The sequence below is a fragment of the Orcinus orca genome, chromosome 20 (assembly GCF_937001465.1).
Source record: "Orcinus orca chromosome 20, mOrcOrc1.1, whole genome shotgun sequence".
Lineage (NCBI taxonomy): Eukaryota > Metazoa > Chordata > Mammalia > Artiodactyla > Delphinidae > Orcinus > Orcinus orca.
The window spans coordinates 42,378,810-42,400,180 of record NC_064578.1 but is presented as its reverse complement, the minus strand read 5'-3'; the positions used below and the strand labels follow the sequence as shown (position 1 = coordinate 42,400,180).

The 21,371-nt window shown below is 38.5% G+C and overlaps 1 long non-coding RNA gene across 8 annotated transcripts in view; it reads left to right on the top strand.

Annotated features, from left to right (window-relative positions):
- Positions 1 to 21,371, top strand: part of LOC117198252 (uncharacterized) — a 236,229-nt gene that overhangs the window by 23,402 nt on the left and 191,456 nt on the right. For 3 of the 8 annotated variants that reach the window (XR_007474153.1, XR_007474142.1, XR_007474150.1), the window contains exon 1: positions 4,027 to 4,041. The exons of 1 other annotated variant lie outside the window; for it this stretch is intronic. This is a non-coding gene — a long non-coding RNA (uncharacterized LOC117198252). Of the gene's footprint in view, positions 1 to 4,024; positions 4,042 to 9,120; positions 9,136 to 21,371 lie in introns of those variants that run through there. 4 more of the 8 variants (XR_007474154.1, XR_007474144.1, XR_007474155.1 and 1 more) reach the window with 3 other exon arrangements.

The window sequence follows — 21,371 nt, the reverse complement described above, 5'->3', positions numbered from 1 at the left end:
AATTCCTCAGTGTTCATTGTAGACAATAGCATCATCTGACACTTTTTCCTTTGTGTCTGTCTCATTTCTCTTCTTCTCCTATCCCAGGCACTTTGAATTCTTTTAGTTGATATTTCTAAATACTGTACTTGCATCACTACTTCCTTGGTTTTTCAGTGTTAGGCACTATTACTGTTTTTTTTTTTGTTTTTTTTTTTGCGGTACGTGGGCCTCTCACTGTTGTGGCCTCTCCCGTTGCGGAGCACAGGCTCCGGACGCGCAGGCTCAGCGGCCATGGCTCACAGGCCCAGCCACTCTGCAGTATGTGGGATCTTCCCAGACTGGGGCACGAACCCATGTCCCCTGCATCGGCAGGCAGACTCTCAACCACTGCGCCACCAGGGAAGCCCACTATCACTGTTTTATCGAAAAATGAGAATTCAACCCTCCTTCCTATCTCTGCTGCCATACACATCCTCTCTTGTCATCCCTCTATACTTCCAATGTTAACTAGGCTGTTATTGAGTGTGGACATCATTACTCTTTGCCGATTGCAAACTGGGTTCTTTGTCTTTTCTTATTGATGTGTTAAGAGTTCTTTATATAGCTGGGATATTTTTCCTTTTTAGTTGTATGTGTTACAGAAAGCTCCCATTCTGATCCTCTCTTTCTACTTTGTTTATGGTGCCTCTGTTATACAGAGGTGTAAATTCTAATGTAATCACGCTCAGCAGTCTTTTCCTTTATCGTATGTAGTTTCCCCCATCTTATTAAAGAAATTTACCTTGAGGTTATGAAACTATTTTCCCATATTCCTTTCTTAAAGTTCAAAGTCATGTTTTTCTCATTTAGAACTATGATTCACCTGCAAAATTAATTTTCTGTGTGATGTAAGGTAGGGATTCATTTTTTTAAGCTGTTACATCACTTTTATTTTTTATTTTAAAAAATTTTTATTGGAGTGTAGTTGACTTACAATGTTGTGTTAGTTTCAGGTGTACAGCAAGGTGAATCAGTTATACATATACACATATCCACTTTTTTTTAGATTCTTTTCCCATATAGGTCATTACAGAGTATTGAGTAGAGTTCCCTGTGCTATACAGTGGGTCCTTATTAGTTATCTATTTTATATATATAATAGTGTATATGTCAATCCCAGTCTCCCAATTTATCCCTCCCCTCCTTACCCCTAGTAACCATCAGTTTGCTTTCTACATCTGTAACTCTATTTCTGTTTTGTAGATAAGTTCATTTGTACCCTTTTTCTAGATTCCACAGGATTCATTTTTTATTGTTTTCCACCTGCTTATCTGTAGTCCCAATGCCATTTATTAAATATTGCATATTTTCTCCACTGATTTTTTTAAAACAATTTAAAAATATTTATTTATTCTTTGGTTGTATCAGGTCTTAGTTGTGGCGTGTGGGATCTTCTTGGCAACGTGCGGGCTTCTCTTTTTTTTTTTTTATTTCTTTTTTTTTAACATCTTTATTGGGGTATAATTGCTTTACAATGGTGTGTTAGTTTCCGCTTTATAACAAAGTGAATCAGTCATACATAAACATATGTTCCCATATGTCTTCCCTCTTGCGTCTCCCTCCCTCCCACCCTCCCTATCCCACCCCTCCAGGCTGTCACAAAGCACCGAGCCAATATCCCTGTGCCATGCGGCGGGCTTCTCTTTAGTTATGGTGCGCGGGCTCTAGTTGCCTTGCGGCATGTGGGATCTTAATTCCCTGACCAGGGATTGAACCCATGTCTCCTGTATTGGAAGGCAGATTCTTAACCACTGGACCACCAGAGAAGTCCTGTCTCCACTGATTTTTAATGCCCTCTCTATCATTTGTCAAGTTCACAATGTGTTTAAGTCATGCTCTTTTTATCGTATTCCATTGGTCTACTGCTTCATTAGCACAATGTCTTAATTATTATAGTTTAAACATAAGTCTTGATATCTGGGTATTCTTGTTCTTCTTCAGTAATTTCTTGGCTATTCTTGCCCTTTGCTGTTACATATGAATTTTCGGATCAGCTTATCAAGTTCCATGAAGATTTGGGATTTCGATTTAGGATTTTATTGCATTTATATATTAGAATGGGGACTTCTCTTATTTCGGTTATGGCATAAGTATTCTCATCCATGAATGTGGCATATATTTTTCACTTATTCAGGTTTTCTTTCAATAACGTCTTATATTTTTCTCCATAGAAGCCTGGCACATATTTTGTTAGATTTATTTATTTATATTTTAATTGCTATTATAAAATGATATTTTAAGTGAAAACTTCTGATTGTTATGGACACACAGGGATGAAATTGATTTTTGTATATTGATTTTATATATAACACAACCTTGCTAAATTGTTATTCTGATAATTTATCAATAGATATTTTTGGATGTACTGTCTAGACAATTTTACCATGTATGATTAATGACATTTCTGACTCTTCTTTTTCAGTCTTTATTCCTCTTATTTATCTTCCATGTTTTACTCTGATGACTACCCTCTTCAGTACAGTGTTGAACTGAAATGAGGATGCATGTATCTTTGTTGCTGATTATTAAGGGAATTCTAATATTTCAATATAGTATTTCGTTTGCAGTGGGATTTTGACAAATTTCTTTTGTGTTCCCAGCTTGCTAAAGAGTTTATAAGAAGGTCTTGAATTTTACCAAGTGCTTTTGTGTGTGTGTGTGTGTGTGTGTGTGTGTGTGTGTTGCACACACCCATAGAATCTTTGAATCATGCTTTTTATTCTTCAATCTGTTATGTGGTAAAATACTTGACTTTAGTTAGTCTTTATCTTTAACACTATATCCTGGATTTGGTTTGCTAGTATTTTATGAGGTTCACCTATAATTTTCCTTTCTCTTATTGCCTTTTCTTGTGTTGAAATTATTCTAGTTTCATAAAATGGGGTAAGTAGTGATTCCTTTTTTTTTTAACAGAAGAGGTTTATAAAGTTGAAGTAATTAATTTCTTGACTGGCAGAATTTACCTTCAAAACTGTTTTGGACATTTTTTTTCTTTTTTCTATCTGGGTTTGATTTTTTAAAAATAAATTTATTTATTTATATTTGGCTGAGTTGGGTCTTCATTGCTGTGCACGGGCTTTCTCTAGTTGTGGTGAGTGGGGGCTACCCTTTGTTGCAGTGCGTGGGCTTCTCATTGTGGTAGCTTGTCTTTGTTGAGGAGCATGGGCTTTAGGTGCGTGGGCTTCAGTAGTTGTAGCACGCAGGCTCAGTAGTTGTGGCTTGTGGGCTCTAGAGCACAGGCTCAGCAGTTGTGGCGCATGGGCTTAGTTGCTCCACGGCATGTGGGATCTTCCCAGACCAGAGCTCGAACCCATGTCCCCTGCATTGACAGGCTGATTCTTAACCACTGCACCACCAGGGAAGTCCTGTGGGTTTTATTTTATTTTATTTTATTTTTGTAATGTATTTTTTTAACATCTTTATTGGAGTATAATTGCTTTACAATGGTGTGTTAGCTTCTGCTGTATAACAAGGTGAATCAACTATACGTATACATATATTCCCATATCTACTCCCTCTTGCATCTCCCTCCAGTCCTCCCTATCCCACCCCTCTAGGCGGTCACAAAGCACCGAGCTGATCTCCCTGTGCTATGCGGCTGCTTCCCACTAGTTGTCTGTTTTACATTTGGTAGTGTATATATGTCCATGCCACTCTCTAACTTCGTCCCAACTTACTGTGGGTTTGATTTTAATGACTTATTAAATTTCTGCAATAGTTATAGGACTATCTAAATTTTCTTTTTCTTTCTGGGTAAGTTATATTTCCCTGTGAAATTATCTATTTTGCATAATTTCCAGATATATTGGTATTAAATAGTAGATAATAGTCTCTTTGAATTTTTTGAATCTCTACTTTTTTCCAAATATTATTTGTGCCCTTTTTTTTTTTTTTTGGTTAGCTGTCAGAGTTTTACCCGTTTTATCAGTACATGACAGAACCCAATTAAGGCCTCCATATAAACTTCTAAGATCCTGACGGATGGGTGTGGAGATCTACTCATCAAGACAAGCCTCATATGTAAGTTCCCTTGCTTGGTAAACCTGCCACCTACCCATCTGGAGTGGCCTACCTTTTTCCAGTGTCTTGTTGCCCTCCGTGTACAGGGGCCAGTTTGCAAACCACCACTGTTTAAGTCCTTTGCCCATTTTTAATAATTGGGTTTTGCCTTTTTATTATTGATTTATAGTTCTTTCATATGTTTTCTGGATGTGAGTCCTTTGTCAGATATTATGTGCTACGGATTTTTTCTTCCAGTCAGTGGCTTGCTTTTTCTTTCTTTTAATGGTAACTTTTGAAGAGCAGAAGTTATTAATTTTAATGATATCCAGTTTATCAATATTTTTATGTTTAGTGTTTTCTGTGTCCTTTTAAGAAATCTTTGCCTACCCCAAGTTTGCCAAGATATTCTCCTATTTCTCCTAGAAGCTATATAGTTATAACTTAAATTTTGTTCTATAGTCAACCCATTTTACCTGAAAATATCTTTATTTCAACTTTATTCTTTAAGCATATTTTCTCTGGATATTAAATTCTGGGTTGGCAGGGTTTTTTCCCTTTCTTTTAGCACTTTAAAGATGTTATCTCTCTGTCTTCTGACCTCTGTAGTTTCTGATGAGAAGTGAGTGGTAATTCGAATTATTGTTCCACTCTTTTTCTGGCTGCTTTCAAGATTCTTTATTACTGGTTTTACCAGTTTGACCATGATATGCGTAGGGGTGTTTTTTGTTTTGTTTTGTATTTATTCTACTTGTGAACTTCTTGAATATGTGAATTTATCTCTTTTACCAAATTTGGGAAATTTTCAACCATTATTTCTTCAAATATTTATTTTGACTCTTTTTCTTTCTCTTTGCCTCTGGTGCTCCAATTACACATATACTAGACATTTTTTAAATTGTTCCATAGGCCCTGAGGCCCCACACATATGCCCCAGAGAGTGTGTCTGGCAATTCTCCTGTCCTGTCTCCAATTTTTCTCACATATACTTAGTAAATGCCCAAGGAGCAAAGGTGGCCATAGGTACAGACTCTGCGCATGGTTGCTGTTAGGGATTCTAAACCATCATGCTGACTTTTGTTTAATCTCTAGAAATTCATTAAAAGTTCAGTGCTTTTCTTACCCATCTGTGGCAGCCTCCTCTGCCTTCCTCTGCTGTACCAAAGATGAAGGCAGCCATGCTTGTCTGTTTTGGATTTTATTTCATTAGGTTTCATTGCATCCTCAGCTCTCTGATGTACCTGAAAAGACTATGGTTTTGTGGTGAACCACCTTTCTCTCGCTCTTAGGGTGGGAGAGGTATTCTCTTGCAACCTTCTACATCCTAAGTGGAAGTAGAAGTATCCTACTCGTTTTGACATGCTATGTTTAAATTTAAAAAATTATCTTTCCATTCTGAACATGTTCTAATTTCCATGATGGTTTTTTTCGCTGACTTCTGTGTATCTTTAAATTTGTAAATATACAGTTATAAAAAATTGTTATTTTTATTATTGATTCCTAACTCAGTTATATTTGATGAGATTAAACCAGGTATGCTTTGGAGTGTTTAATATTTGTTATGATTTGCCTTATATCTTTGAGTGGTCAGTTTTTATAAATGTTGCATGTGAATGAAAAGAGTATGTATTCCTTAGTTATTGGTTCATTAGACCAAGCTGTTGTTCAAATGTTCTTTCTAAACTTTATTAATTTTTGTCCTCTTGATTATAAATTGCTGAGAAAGGCATGTTAAAAATCTCCTACTATGACTGTGGATACACCAGTTGCCCCTTGTAATTCTTTAATTTTTGCCTTAGATATTGTAAGCCACATGATTAGGTGTGTAGAAGTTTAACCGTTTATTATTGCGTGGTGACCCACTTTAATCTCATAAAGTGTTTTTTGCTTTCAAGGTTATTCACCTTTAGTTTATGCTCCTCATTCTGGTTTCCTCTGTCTCTGGAATGCAGGAATTTCCCTTTTTTTTTTCTGTTGAACTCGATTATATGTTAAATTTCCCCCCTCCCATTTTGTCTAGCATGTCAGTGTGTGTTTGTGTGTGCGTGTGTGGTTGCAGTTGCTACACTAAGTCTGTTTACTCTCTAGCCCTGCTGTCCGTCAGGGCCTCTCTCTTCATCATGACCTTTAACCTTCTTCTGTCATCACGAACTGCTTTTTTTTTCATGTCCCCATTCACATTCCCCAGCAACAGACTCTGATTGGCCTAGCTTATCCTTTTCCTCCAGATCCCCCTTAGGAGACCTGGCCCACTTATAAGTTAGCTGCCCTTGGGACACATGCCCATCCCAATTCAACTGGGTCTGTGAGCTGGACAGCTTCATGTGCAGAGGACTGTGGAATGGCATACTGGCCAGTTTGGCCCTTCTGTCTATGGGCTCTTAGTGAACTGGGCTTTGTTTGGTTGTCAGCCTCGATTTCTTTTTAATTTTATTTATTTATCTATTTATTTTTTGCCTCACTGCATGGCATGCAGGATCTTAGTTCCCTGACCAGGGATCGAACCCATGCCACCTGCAGTGGAAGTGCAGAGTTCTTACCACTGGAGTGCCGAGGAATTCCCCCAGCCTCAGCTTCTGTAGCAAGGAGTGTTCTGTCCGGGATCTGCTGCCACCCTGCAGTGCTGCATGGTGCCTCATTGAATTGCACAGCCCCGTCTGGAAGCCAGGGCCTTTTGCAAGGCTCTGAGGAAGGCTGGAGATTCACATCTAGGGATATAATCAGTGTCCTTGCCTCTCAAGCCAGCTCAATGTTCATTATCAGGCCTTCTCCCCCATCACTCCAGTCATCTGCCCCAAAGTCCCTTTTATCAGAGATAAAGGTCATTTTGGGAAAATGGTTCTGAAATTGGCTGCTAGGCAAAGTCTTATAATGCAGAGCCTGGAAAACAGGCTCTTATGATTTTTTTATGGAAGAGTAGTCTAGCCTGTCTGGGATCAGTGAGGTCTTTAGTCAGAGCTATTCTGATCTTGAGGACCTGTACAAGTGTGGGAAATTTTCCCCATTGAAATAATAGAATCTAGTATTTACTTCAACTCTAAGACCCTCTGGGAGCAAGTCTTGGATATTCATCTTCTTGACCTGTTCATCAGCATCTTTGGTGAGTGATACGGGAGATTCACTGACAGCGTGATAGGTTATCAGAGCTGGAAGGAATCTCAGGAATCTCCTCCAACCCTCTCACTTCACTATGACATAACTGAGCTCCAGAGAGAAGAGGGGGCCGGTCCAAATTCTCACATCAGATGGTGGTAGAGATGGGACAAGGACCCTTGTACCTTGACCTTCCCAATCCAAGGCCTTCTTCCTCTTATCTCACTGTCCTCAAAGGCAGAGCACTAAATCATGCTTGAAGTTTTAATATTGTTTTGACAGAGTTGACTTAGAATCTGCAGTGACAGGAATGTCTAGAAATTAAAACATAGGAAGACCTGTGGTCCCTTGATGTGTAACTGTGGACAGGGGTAAATGACTTGAGTGGGTAGCTGGGGGTGAGATCTGCGCACAGGGCCTTTGAGGTGTGTGGAAAATTATAAATGCTGCTGTAAGCCTTGTGTTGTGTCACCCTGCTCAGAGGAGGGACAGTGGTACTCCCATCTCGTTTTCAGTGTTCTGTGTTTCCCTTTTTCCTTCTTTTTTCAGTCCATTCCTGCTTTCTCTTCTCCCACTGCTTTCTTATATACCAATAACCCCTCGTTTCTGCAATCTTTGTTTCTTTCCCTACTAACCTCTGACATAAAGTATTAATTTTTGGCATTTTTTCCCTTTCTTTGAAGTGCTCCTGCTGGCTACAAAAACTTCCAATTAAGTTTTTTAAATAAAAGATAGAAGTTAAAAGCAACTGCTGCCTGGGGTTAGCAGGATAGAAACTTGTAGTTGCTTGAAGCTGTACTTCAAAAAGAGAAAACTCAATTTTAAAAGTGTAGAATTTTATTCATATAATACATTGTGTTCAAAAAATGACTCTGTGGATACTGTAGGCTGTAGAGGAGTCAGACGACAGGTCACTTGTTCTGTTGTATTTATTTACAGAATATTCTTTTTCTGTTTAATGTTTTCCTTCTAAATAAAAGTAAAAGGAGGGCTTCACTGGTGGCTCAGTGGTTAAGAATCTGCCTGCCAATGCAGGGGACACTGGTTCAAGCCTTGGTCTGGGAAGATCCCACATGCCGCGGAGCAACTAAGTCCGTGTGCTGCAACTACTGAGCCCATGAGCCACAACTACCGAAGCCTGCGTGCCTAGTGCCCGTGCTCTGCAACAAGAGAAGCCACTGCAATGAGAAGCCCGCGCACCGCAACGAAGAGGAGCCCCTGCTCGCCACAACTAGAGAAAGCCCACGTGTAGCAACAAAGACCCAGTGCAGCTATAAATAAATAAATTAATTAATTAATTTTAAAAAAAGGAAAAGGAAATTTTGGGGCATCTGGATCCTTGTGTATTCTGTTCTCAGTAACATTAATTTAATATTGAGATTCTCATCTTTATTAACTGAAGAACTTTTACAAAGTTCTTACATAAAGTTCCTTTTATGTGCTATCGCATACATACAAAAGAATGTATGAATGTATCTTAAACCTCTTCCTTAGCAATTCCTCTTATTCCTAAATTCCACTTACAATAGACTCCCCAGAAAGTGCAGGTGTATTCTGAGAGAAATCACGGGGGTGAGGAGTCAATTATTCAGTTTTACACGGGCAGCTTCCTTTATGGGCACGTGTCCAGGGTGCTGTGCACACTCTTGGTAGCAAGGAGGAGACACCCGCCCAGGCCTCTCTTTCCCTCTGCCTCAGGGCTATTCTAGCCAGAAAGTTCTAGCCATGCCTTTAATTCAGCATTCAGAGGCCCCAGCAAATCAAAGTGCATCTTCCTAGAAAAACTGGAGCTGACTAGCAACATGGACAAAAGAGGGGAAACTTTTGAAAAATCACTTTTTTTTTCTCATCTTCATCCTAAATCCAAGGAAGGTCAAGGAGGAGAAAAATAAGCAATCATCATTAAATGCAGTGTTTTTCAAACTGCAGGCGGACCATGAAATCAATTGAAAGGCTCATGACCTGCATTAAAAAAAAAAAAAAAGGCATGAATGGAAAATAAAAATATGTGGCACAGTGAAGGTAAGTATTGTTTCAGTGAATCTTTATATATGTCTGTGTAGCCACAGACACACAGACAGAGAGACAGACAGACACAGAGGAACAAGATACAAAATTTCTTACCAGGGGTTGATATGAAAGAAGATGGAGAAGCAGACTGGCTTATTAAAGAGTGTGGAGCTTTTCCTCTGTGTCAGGCCCTCTCTCTGGGCAGGAGTCCATGGTACCATTTTTTAACCTGTGACCTACCACCCTACTGACATCATGCTTTTTGAGGGATACTGTCATCTTTTGCTAATTTCCTTGCCTGTGTGCTACCATTACCATTCTTTCTAGATCTTGCCTCTGGAGCTCCAGGCCCACCCACCTTTCTCTACATCCATATCCTCCCTCTCTAGCCTAGCCTTTGTCATCTATCATCTGGGAGACTGCCTCCTGTAGGGTGTTGGGGGTTTTGGGGGACTAGTCAAGGAAAACGATATGACCGTGAGGTGACAGTAGCACACACAAGCTTTACTGGGCAATGCTTTGACAGTTCCCAGGTGAGGAAGTCCCTCTCAGTGGGGGTCTATCCAGAGGCCAGAGCATGGGGGTTGCTGTTCAGAAGGGGAGGTGACAAGGGGACTCTCGGTGGGGAGAGAGCATTTATGTGTCTAGGTGGAGTCTGTCAGCGGCACAGTGGGGAGGCTCTGGGTCAGGGCACTCTGAAGGACAGTGGCAACTTGCAGTCTTATAACCACAAGCCTCTGCCTTATCAATGGACTTCAGATGCTGGGTGTAGTTTAGAGGACCATGCAAGACAGGGAGGCCCTAAATGGCTAAAAATCTGCTTGTTTGGGCTATTTTCAAACAATTCGTATGTAAATTTTGAGCTTGGTGTCCGTGGGCTCTTGAGCTAACCATCTCAGCCTGCAGTGAAGCAATAAACAACTGAGGGGCCAGTATAGAGAGGCCATTTCAGGCGTGTTTACGTAATACCCCTTCAATCCATTCTCCACACAGAAGCCAGAGCCATCTTTTAAAATTGCAAATCAGGCCTTGTCACTCCACTGCTTTCTCATTGTTTCCATTTGCCTGTTAACCTTTGCTGATCCCTTTATTTTCAACCTTTCTCAATCATTTCCGTTCATGTTTGTCTCTTGTATACAGCATATAGGTGAGTCTTGCTTTGGGAGCCAAATTGGAAATCTTGTTTTAATAAATCAGTTAATCCTCTCAAGGGCTTAATCCTATTCACATTAATTAAGGTCTCTGCTCTGTCGTATTATTTTATAATTACTGTGTATTATATTTGCTATATTTCCTTCTCTACTTGATATTTTCATTTTTTACATTAATTTGGGTATTTAGGGAGGTTGATATTTTTGTTCTAGTAATTAACCTCTGTAACTTAATCTTATCTAACCTTCAAATATCAGGTTTGTTAGTTTTTTATTTTAAAGCCTTATTGACAGCCAGTTTACATATCATATGATTCAGTCATTTAAAGTATGTCCATTGGTTCTTAGTATATTCACAGATATGTGCAGCCATCACCGCAGTCCATTTTAAAACATTTTCATCATCTCAGAAAGAAATCCTGTATCCTTTACCTATCACCCCTATCCCTCCTCCCCCAGCCATAGGTAACCCCCAATCTACTTTCTGTCTCTATAGATTTTCTCTCTGGACATTTCATATGAATGGAATCATATAATTTGTAGTCCTTTGTGACTGGCTTCTTTCATTTAGCATAATGTTTCAAGGCTTATCCATGCTATAGCATGTGTCAGTTTTTCCTTCCCTTTTATGGTCGAATAATATTCCATTGTATGGATACGCTATATATATATATATAAAATTTTTTTATTTTTTGCGGTACGCGGGCCTCTCACTGTTGTGGCCTCTCCCGTTGTGGAGCACAGGCTCCGGAAGCGCAGGCTCAGCGGCCATGGCTCACGGGCCTAGCCGCTCTGCGGCATGTGGGATCTTCCCGGACCAGGGCACGAACCCGTGTCCCCTGCATCGGCAGGCGGACTCTCAACCACTGCGCCACCAGGGAAGCCCTTCCCTTTTTAACTGAATGGCATCTTTGTCAAATATCAATTGACTACACATATGAGTATTTACTTCTGGACTCTCAATTGATCTATATGTCTGTCCTTAGGTCAGTACCCCACTGTCCTGATTACTCTAGATTATAGTAAATTTTGAAATGGATAAGTGTGAGTCCTCTACCTTTGATCTTTTTCAAGATTGTTTTGGGTATTCTAGGTCTTTCCGCATCCATATGTGGATATTTTAGAATAGCTGGACAATTTCTGAAAAAAGAAAGCAGCTGGAGTTTTGATATGGATTGCATTGAATCTATAGACCAATTTGGGAAGTATTGCCATCTTAACAATATTAAATCTTCTGATCCATGAACATGGGATGTCTTTCCATTTATTTAAGTCTTCTTTAATTTCTTTCAATGTGTTTTATATTTATATTTTTTTATTTATATTTTCAGAGTAAGAATATTATACATCTTTTGTTAAATTTATTCCTAAGTATTTTATTATTTTTGATGGTATTATAAATGTAATTATTTTCTTAATTTCAATTTTGGATTATCAGTTAATGCAGAAAATTACAATTGATTTTCTATATTGATCTTGTATCCTGCGACCTTGCTAAATTTGTTTATTAGTTCTAGTAGTTTCTAGTGGATTTTAAAGGATTTTTCTATATGCAGTATCATGTCATCTATAAATAGAGACAGTTCTACTTCTTCCTTTCCAGTCTGGTTACACTTTATTTCTTTTTCTTTTCTAATTGCCCTGGCCAGACCCTCCAGTATAATGTTGAATAGTAGTGGTAAGAATAGACATCCTTGTCTTGGTCTTGATTTTAGGGGGAAAGCATTCCATTTTTCACCATGTTAGCTATGGGTGTTTCATAGATACCCTTTATCATTTTGAGGAAGTTACTTTCTATTCCTAGTTTTTTGATGTTTTTAATCATGAAAGGGTATTGTATTTTGTCAAATAAATTTTATGCATTTATCAGGATGATCATGTGTGTGTCCTTTGTTCAACTGATATGGTGTATTACATTGATTGATTTTTGGATGTTAAACCAACCTTGCATTCCTGGGATACATCCCACTTGGTCATGGCGTATTATCAGTTGTATAAATTGCTGGATTTTGTTTGCTAGTATTTTTTGAGGATTTTTGTATCTATATTTTTAGGAGACTTTTTTTTTCTTTTCTTGTGATGTCTTTCCCTGGTTTTGGTTTTAGTGTAATACTGGCATCATAAAATGAGCAGGAAAGGATTTTCCTTTCTGCTATTTTTTTTGAATAGTTATGAAGAATTGATATTAATTCTTCTTTAGATCTTGGGTAGAATTCATCAGTGAAACCATCTGATTCTGAGCTTTCCTTTGTGGGAAGTTTAAAATGACATTCAGTCTCTTTTTTTAATAATTAGGTTTAATGTATATGCTATATGCACCCTAATTAAAAGGCAGAGATTGCCAGATTAGGTAAAAAGTAAGACTGAACTATATACTGCCTACAAGAAACACATTTGAAATTTAAGGACGTAAATAGGTTAAAAGTAAAATGATGGAGAAAGATATTCTATGCAACACCAATCAAAAGAAAGCTAAAATGGCTATATCACATGCTGCCATGGAGGCCTCCTGACTTTCACACCATGCTGTGAGTAGATAGGTGGCTGACCTGAACTTGTCATTGAACTCTTTGGTTCAAAATACCACTTGTTCATTGAGTGGACATTTTTCCTTTCCTAGAGCTGTTTTAATGGATATTGACTCTCAGTCACTGATATATGATTTTCAAGTTTATTCTGAAAGTATGAATCAGGATCACATGATAGTAGAACTGGATTTTTTAAATATCTGAAGTTAAGGGTGTACATGAGTATATTATTAGCAAATATTTTTCTCTTTAGACCTAACCGGATTCTTAGGGGTTATTTGGTAGTCTTGGTTCACAAAATTTCAAAATTAAGGCTTTTAAACATTTGTTCTTCAAACATTAACTGGGTGCGTGTTACATTCTGGGCAGTGTATATACAGGCTTTGGAGTCAGGGAGATGTGAATTCAAGTTCTGGTTCTTTATTTGCAGCTACTGTGCCTTTGGGCAAATCACTTAACCGTCTGAGTCATGATGTATAAAATAGGCTTCATAATGTGTAGCTTGTGTGATGTTGTAAGGGTTAAATGAGACACTATAAAACAGTGCTGGATTTTAGGCGCTTAATAAATGTTAGTTCTTCCTTTCACTGAAGGATTTCAAATTTAAAAATTACTCTTTTTAGAAATTTAAAAACCGGACTGCTTACCAGCATTAAAAAAAATTAGTTACGTGAAATGAGTTTGCACTTGGAAATTCCCTGGTGGTCCAGTGGTTAGGACTCTGTGTTTTCACTGATGAGGGCCTGGGTTCAATCCCTGGTCGGGGAACTAAGATCCCGCAAGCTGCGTGGCGTGGCCAAAAAAAAATGAGTTTGCTCTCAGTAATTTTTAATTTTTAGAAACATCCCTACACATGCACACACATGTGGTACATTACATAACTGAGTTCTTCTAATTGATTCTGAGTTAGAAAACCCCCTTGATATGAAAAATATGATTTCAGATACTCATTTTTCCAAATATATGTTGTGTTTGTGACTATTGTGTAAGTATAACGTAAAATGCAGATTAATCTAGCGAATATTTGCTTAGCATATGAAAGAAAAAACTGTGTTCCTTTGACTTTAGAAATAACTGAGAATAAGACTACAAGGTGCAAGGTTTAACCTTCTAGTTAACTTAATACAGGCCTCACTAGGAATTAGCTCACTAGTATTTTCTTGTCATTTGCAACTGGCAGCACAGGGGAGATCTTAAAGGAATGACGGCAGGCTTCACGGTTATTACAATTCCTTGTTGCCTGGGAAGACAGTTTTTCCTACCTTTATCACCATTTCATACTTTCTGATTTTCCAAACTTGCCCTCTTTTTGTAAATCCACATAAATGTCATGTGACATATTCCTGATAAACGCTATAAATATATTTGCTTACTTGTTAATTGACCCACCTGAGCCCCTCTTTTCTTTCTGTAGTCTTAAAAAAATCCCTCTCTTTTCCATGTTTATCTCTTACCTTCATTCTGTGGATGACCTCTCCAGATGCTGAAGTCTGGACACTCTCCAAGGGGTTGATCCCTGCTGTTCTGGAAGTCTCCAGGAAGTTTTTTGAGAGCTCGAAGCACTGTGTGCTGTGCAATTCCCGATAAAATGGAAGTCTAATTCGGGCAGTGTCTTTGAGTCTGTAGAGGGAGGAAATAGTAAGCAAGCGAACCACTGAGTTAGGAGTTTTTACTTCAGGCTAATGCTAAATTAGAAACTCAACAGTTCAGGTCTAAACATGGAATATCCTTGATAGTCCTCTATATGAATTGCCTTTGAGATATTTTTCTTTTGCCCAAAGGAAGGACTACAATTTCATAATTTCACTTAAAGTTACATAAAGTAAAACTTGGAATATTTTAGAGTATGTCACAGTTCAGGATAGGAAGCAGGTAAATAATGGAAAAATGAGAACACTGTGAACTTTATTTGGGAGCCTACTTCAGAATTAAAGCTTTTGGGGAAAAAGTATACAAATCATATATTTTGAAGCTATGTTGACAGGTGTTGATAAGATCAGGATGTTCTTCTGGCGAATTGTTAAGTAATGACTATCTTTACTGTTAATAATGCTTTTTGCCTTAAGCATTTTTTTTGCCTCCCATTTTACCTTATGTTATACTAGCTTTAAGTGGGTGAGTATTTGCTTGGCATTTGTTTTCCTGTCTCTACTTTCGTTGTCTCTTTCTCTCTCTCCTTTTTGAAAAATAAGCTTTATTTTTTAGTGCAGCTTTAGATTTACAGAACAGTTACAGAGAGAGTTCCCAAATACTCTACACCCAGTTTCCCCTATTAACATCTTACATTAGTATGCTGCATTGGTTACAATTAGTGAACGGATATTGATACATTGTTATTAACCAAAGTCCATACTTCATTTAGCTGTCCTCAGTTTTTACCGAATGCCCTTTTTCTGTCTCAGAATCCAGTCCAGGATACCACATTAGACTTAGTTGTCATGTCATCTTGCTCTTCTTGGTTGTGACGGTTTCTCAGACTTCCCTTTTTTTTTTTTGATGGCCTTAACGGTTTTGAGGAGTCCTGGTCAGGTATTTTGTAGACTGTCCACCAATTGGGATTTTTCGGATGTCTTTCTCATTATTAGACTGGGATTGTGGGGTTTAGGGAGGAAGATCACAGCGGTAAAGTGCCATTTTCATCACCTCATATCAAGGGTCTATACTACCAATACGACTTATCACTGTTGATGCTGACCTTGATCACCTGGCTTAGGTAGTGTTTGTCAGGATTCTTCACTGCCCCCCCCCCCGCATCCTTTCCATACTGTACTCTTTGGAAGTAAGTCCTGATGTTCAGTCCACACCTAATGAGTGGGGAGTTATGCTCCACCTCTCTGAGGGTGGAGTATCTACATAAATTATTTTAACTTCTTCTGCGTGGAGATTTGTTTCTTCTCCCCCATTTATTTATTTAATCATTTATTTATTTATTTTTATTTTTTGGCTGCATTGGGTCTTCATTGCTGCATGCGGGCTTTCTCTAGTTGCGGCGAGTGGGGGCTACTCTTCGTTGTGGTTTGTGGGCTTCTCATTGTGGTGGCTTCTCGTTGCAGAGCACGGGCTCTAGGCACGCCATGGGCTTCAGTAGTTGCGGTGCGTGGGCTCAGTAGCTGTGGCTCATGGGCTCTAGAGCACAGGCTTAGTAGTTTTGGCACATGGGCTTAGTTGCTCCGTGGCATGTGGGATCTTCCCGGACCAGGGATCAAACTCTTGTCCCCTGCATTGGCAGGTGGATTCTTAACCACTGCACTACCAGGGAAGTCCCTAATCATTTATTTATAGCAGTATAGACTCCTGGATATTTATTTTATACTTTGGGTTATAATCCAATCTACTTTATTTTATTGCTCAAATTGTTCCAGATTTGGCCACTGGGAGCCCTTTCAGTTGTCTCCTGTGTCCCTTTGACATGCTTTCTTTGATTTGGGATTTTTTTTTTTCCTGCCCAGTCCTAGAATCAGTCATTCCTCCAAGGAACCCATGGTACCTTTTGCTGGAGGATAGTATTAGAAACCAAGATCTGGGTGCTAAGTGTGCTCATTACTACTGTGATGTCATTGCTTCTAGGCCCTCTCAGCTATCAGAGCAAGGAAATGTGTGTATATATAGGTATGTCTCTTTTTAAACAGCATGTAAATGGAATTTTCTTCTTTAAAAAAACCCAATCTGAGGACTCTGTTTTTATAGGCAACTTAAATCTATTTACATTTATTATGAATACTGATTACATAGGAAGCTCTGGGATGCCCTGTCTCATCATAGCTGTCCATGGCAGCATCTGTCTCCTTGCCTGAAGTTTTCTCTAACTGCTGGAGTGTACTCAGCCACAAGCAGTCTAGGGTGAAAGTGTCTGAGAGTTAATACCCAGCGGTATCTCTCAACCATTGACTGATAAATATGCACCCCAGTCTCTTTACTCTTTCTTCACTCTGGGCTCCAGTTCTGCATTGGACTTTATTCTGGTCTCAGAAATCTCCAACGGGACTAAGCTACAGTTATCCACAATGGAAACTTGCTTCACAACATACCCTTTTGTGACCGCCTTCCCTTCCTTGTCTCACTTTTCCATTCCCCAACCAGTGTTTCCTGGGATCACTTTCCAAATAAACTACTTGCATTTGAATCTTTGTTTCAGGTTATGCTCCCAGGGGAACCCATACTAATACACTGACATATGTAGATGTATTTCTATCAGGTAATGCTTTCTCTATATAATTGTGCTTCTCCCTCCGCTACTCCTTTCCTGTCTTCTATTTGTCTAGTTTTCTTTAATTTTTCCTTACCCTGCCAGTAGTTTAGAAGTTTTACACTCTATTTCTCTTTTTGAGGTTACTTTTATCTTTTTAACATGCTTAGTGAGTAATCTCTCCACTTCCCTGTAGAATAATGGAAGGACTTCAGAAAACTTTTAAGCTGATCCATCCTATCATTCATACCATCATTGAGTAGTTTTAAATTCCACCTTCTTTTTTTTTTCTCCCCCTGCTGTGAGATCTTAGTCCCCCAACCAGGGATTGAACCCAGGCCCTTGATAGTGAGAGCACAGAGTTCCAACCACTGGACTGCCAGGGAATTGCCCCAATACTGATTTCTTTTAATTAATTCTTACCCTAAGTTGGACATTACTTTTAATAATATGTTTTATAGTCAATACTTATTTAAATACATTTATGAATTTCTTTGCTAACTATTCTTCTTGCTTGCATCTGCTTTTGGAGTGTACTTTTCTTCCCAAAGTACAGCCGTTTGTAATTCTTCAGCAATGGTTTGTCTGTCTGTCAGTAATACACTCTCTCAATCTTTTTTTGAAAATGTCTTTATTTCACTCTTACTCTTGATAATTTCACAATTATCTCACTGATTATTTAGTATAGAATTCTAGATGGACAATTATTTTCCCTCAGTACTTTTATACTACCTTCCACCGATTTTTATATCCACTGTTTTGATAAGAAATGTGCTGCCAGCCAATATATATGGCAATCTGACTTTTCTTTTTGGTAGCTTTTAAAGATTATATTCTTACATTTCATATGTTCTCCAGTTTTACTAGGGTTTTTGATGGGTTTGTTTTTACTTATCCTATTCAGCAGTGAGGACCCATAACTTCATAATTTCAGCTATTATATCTTAAAATATTGCCTTCTCCTAGCTCTGTGAATTCTTAATTTGTCATCTTCTTATTATATATAATATCATGTCGTCTGCAAATAGTAATAGTTTTACTTCTTCCTTTCCAATTTAGATGCCTTTTATTTCTTTATCTTGCCTAATTGCTCTGACTAGGATTTCCAATACTGTGTTAAATAAAAGTGGTGAGAGTGGTCATCTTTGTCTTGTTCCTGATCTTAGAGGAAAAGCTTTCAGCTTTTAACTATTGAATATGATGTTAGCTCTGGGTTTGTCACATGTGGCCTTTATTATGTTGAGATACGTTCCCTCTATACCCACTTTGTTGAGAGCTTTCACCATAAATGAATGTTGAATTTTGTCAAATGATTTTTCTGCATCTATTGAGAAGGTCTTATGATTCTTATCCTTCATTTTGTTAATGTGGTGTATCACATTGATTGATTTGTGGATGTTGAATTTTCCTTGCATCCATGGAGTAAATCCCACTTGATTATGGCGTGTGATTCTTTTAATGTACTGTTGAATTTGGTTTGCTAATATTTTGTTAAGGATTTTTGCATCTATGTTCGTTAGGGATGTTGGACTGTAATCTTCTTTTCTTGTGATGTCCTTGTCTGGTTTTGGAATCAGTAATACTGGCCTCTTAAAATGAGTTTGGAAGTGTTCCCTCCTCTTCTATTTTTTGGAAGACTTTGAGAAAGATTGGTATTAATTTTTTGAATGTTTGGTAGAATTCACCAGCATTCACCATCTGGTCCTGGACTTTTGTTTGTTGGGTGGTTTTTAATTACTGATTCAATCTCCTTACTAGTAATTGATCTGTTCAGATTTCCTTTTTGTTGTTGTTGTTTTTGGCCATACCAGCATGTGGGATCTCAGTTCCCTGACAAGGGATTGAACCTGTGCCCCTGTATTGGAAGTGCAGAGTCTTAGCCACTGGACCACCAGGGAAGTCCCCCAATTTTCTGTTTCTTTGTGATTCAGTCTTGGTAGGTTTTATGTTTCTAGAAATTTATCCATTTCTTCTAGGTTGTCCAATTTGTTGATGAGTAATGGTTCATAGTAGTCTCTTATGATCCTTTGCATTTCTGCGGTATCAGTTATAACCTTTTCTCTTTCTTTTATGATTTTATTTATTTGTGTCCTCTCTTTTTTTTTCCATGATGAGTCTATCTAAAAGTTTGTCAGTTTTGTTTATCTTTTCAAAGAATGAGCTCTTAGTTTCATTGATCTTTTCTATTGTTTTTGTTCGTTTGTTTTTTTAGTCTCTAATTTATTTCCGCTCTGATTTTTTTTTTTTTTTTTTTTTGCGGTATGCGGGCCTCTCACTGTCGTGGCCTCTCCCGTTGCGGAGCACAGGCTCCGGACGCGCAGGCTCAGCAGCCATGGCTCACGGGCCCAGCCGCTCCACGGCATGCGGGATCCTCCTGGACCGGGGCACGAACTTGCGTCCCCTGCATCGGCAGGTGGACTCTCAATCACTGCGCCACCAGGGAAGCCCTCTGCTCTGATTTTTGTTATTTCATTCTTTCTACTAACTTTGGGCCTCATTTGTTCTTCTTTTTCTAGTTCCTTGAGATGTAAAGAAAAGTTGTTTATTTGAGATTTTTCTTGTTTATTGATGTAGGCATTTATTGCTATAAACTTCTCTCTCAGAACTGCTTTTGCTGCATCCCATAAGTTTTGGTTTCTATTTTCATTTATCTCAAGGCATTTAAAATTTTTTTTTCTCTTTTGATTTATTCTTTGACCCACTGGTTGTTCATGTGTTCACAGTTAGATAAATGTTGGATCTTATTTTATTTTTTATGTATACTAATTACATTTCACACTCTCTGTGTCTTTATCCCCATCTACCATATTCTACGTGAATTTTTTGTATGTTTTCCGTTTGTTCATTCTTTCTTCAGCTTTGTCTAATCTATTTAATCTAATTATCAACTTAAAAATTTATTTATTTTTATTTTTGGCTGCATTGGGTCTTCATTGCTGAGCATGGGCTTTCTCTAGTTGCGGCCAGTGGGGGCTACTCTTTGTTGCAGTGCACAGGCTTCTCATTGCAGTGGCTTCTCTTGTTGTGGAGCACGGGCTCCAGGCACGTGGGCTTCAGTAGTTGTGGTGAGCGGGCTCAGTAGTTGTGGCTCGTGGGCTCTAGAGTGCAGACTCAGTAGTTGTGGTGCATGGGCTTAGTTGCTCTGCGGCATGTGGGATCTTCCCAGTCCAGGGAATGAAGCTGTGTCCCCTGCATTGGCAGGCGGATTCTTAAGCACTGCATCACCCGGGAGGTCCCTAAATTAGTTTTTTAAGAAAGGTTTTCTTTTATACATGGATAAAATAACATAAATATTTGTATAATATTTAAGTATTCTAGAGTCTTTATAGAAATTATTCCCTTTTGTATAAATCTGCTGGTTTATATGTGTGTATTTGTAGATGTATACCTATGTGTTATATGTATGCAAATATGTTTAAATTTATATGTTTGAAATACACATGCATACAGAGCCCATTGCTGGGAGTGAGAAACTCTCAGTAATTTGAAATGCCACTGTACTGGATTGAATTGTGTCCTCCCAAAATATATGGTTAAGTCCTAACCCCTGATACCTGTGAATGTGACTTTATTTGAAAATAGGGTCTTTGCAGATGTAATTAAATTAAGATGAAGTCATACTGGATTAAGGTGGGCTAATCAATGGCTAGTGTCCATTTGGACTCAGACAGACAGATAGAGGGAAGAAAGCCATGTATGGATGGAAGCAGAGACTGGAATTATGCTGCCCCAGCCAAGGACCACCAAGGATGGCCAGCAACCACCAGAAGCTAGAAGAAGCAAAGAAGGACTCTTCTTGAGACTTTGGCAGGAGTGTTGGCCTGCTGACACCTTGAATTTGAACTTCTCGCCCCCAGAACTATGAGAGAATAAAACTTCTGTTGGTTTAAGCTACCCAGTTTGTGGTACTTTGTTATGGCAGCCCTCAGAAATTAGTATAGACACCTTACATAAGTTGTTGGCAGCTGTGCTAAAGCCATTCAAGTGGAGAAAGCCAGTAGGCAAGTGAATGTAGACCCTTGGAATTTAGGGGACAGGTGAAGATGAGTGTTACATATATTTCCTTATTTTTCTGTTGGATTGTGTTTCCTATTTATTTGTAGTAACTCTATAAATTCTGGATATTAGTCTTTTGTTATACGTAAGTGTAGACAATTACCTCATTTTGTTTTGTACTAAACTTGGGTAACCAGTTTGTACAAATATATTCCTTAGTGATCAGTATAGCAGAGAATTAAGAACATGGCTTCTGGAGTCAGAATCCCTGTGTTTTAATGTCACTTTTTAGCTGTATGATCTTGGAAAAGTTATTAACCTCTGTAAGTGTTGCTTTCCTCCTCTGTAAAATAGGGATATACCTACCTTAAGGACTTATGGGTGATT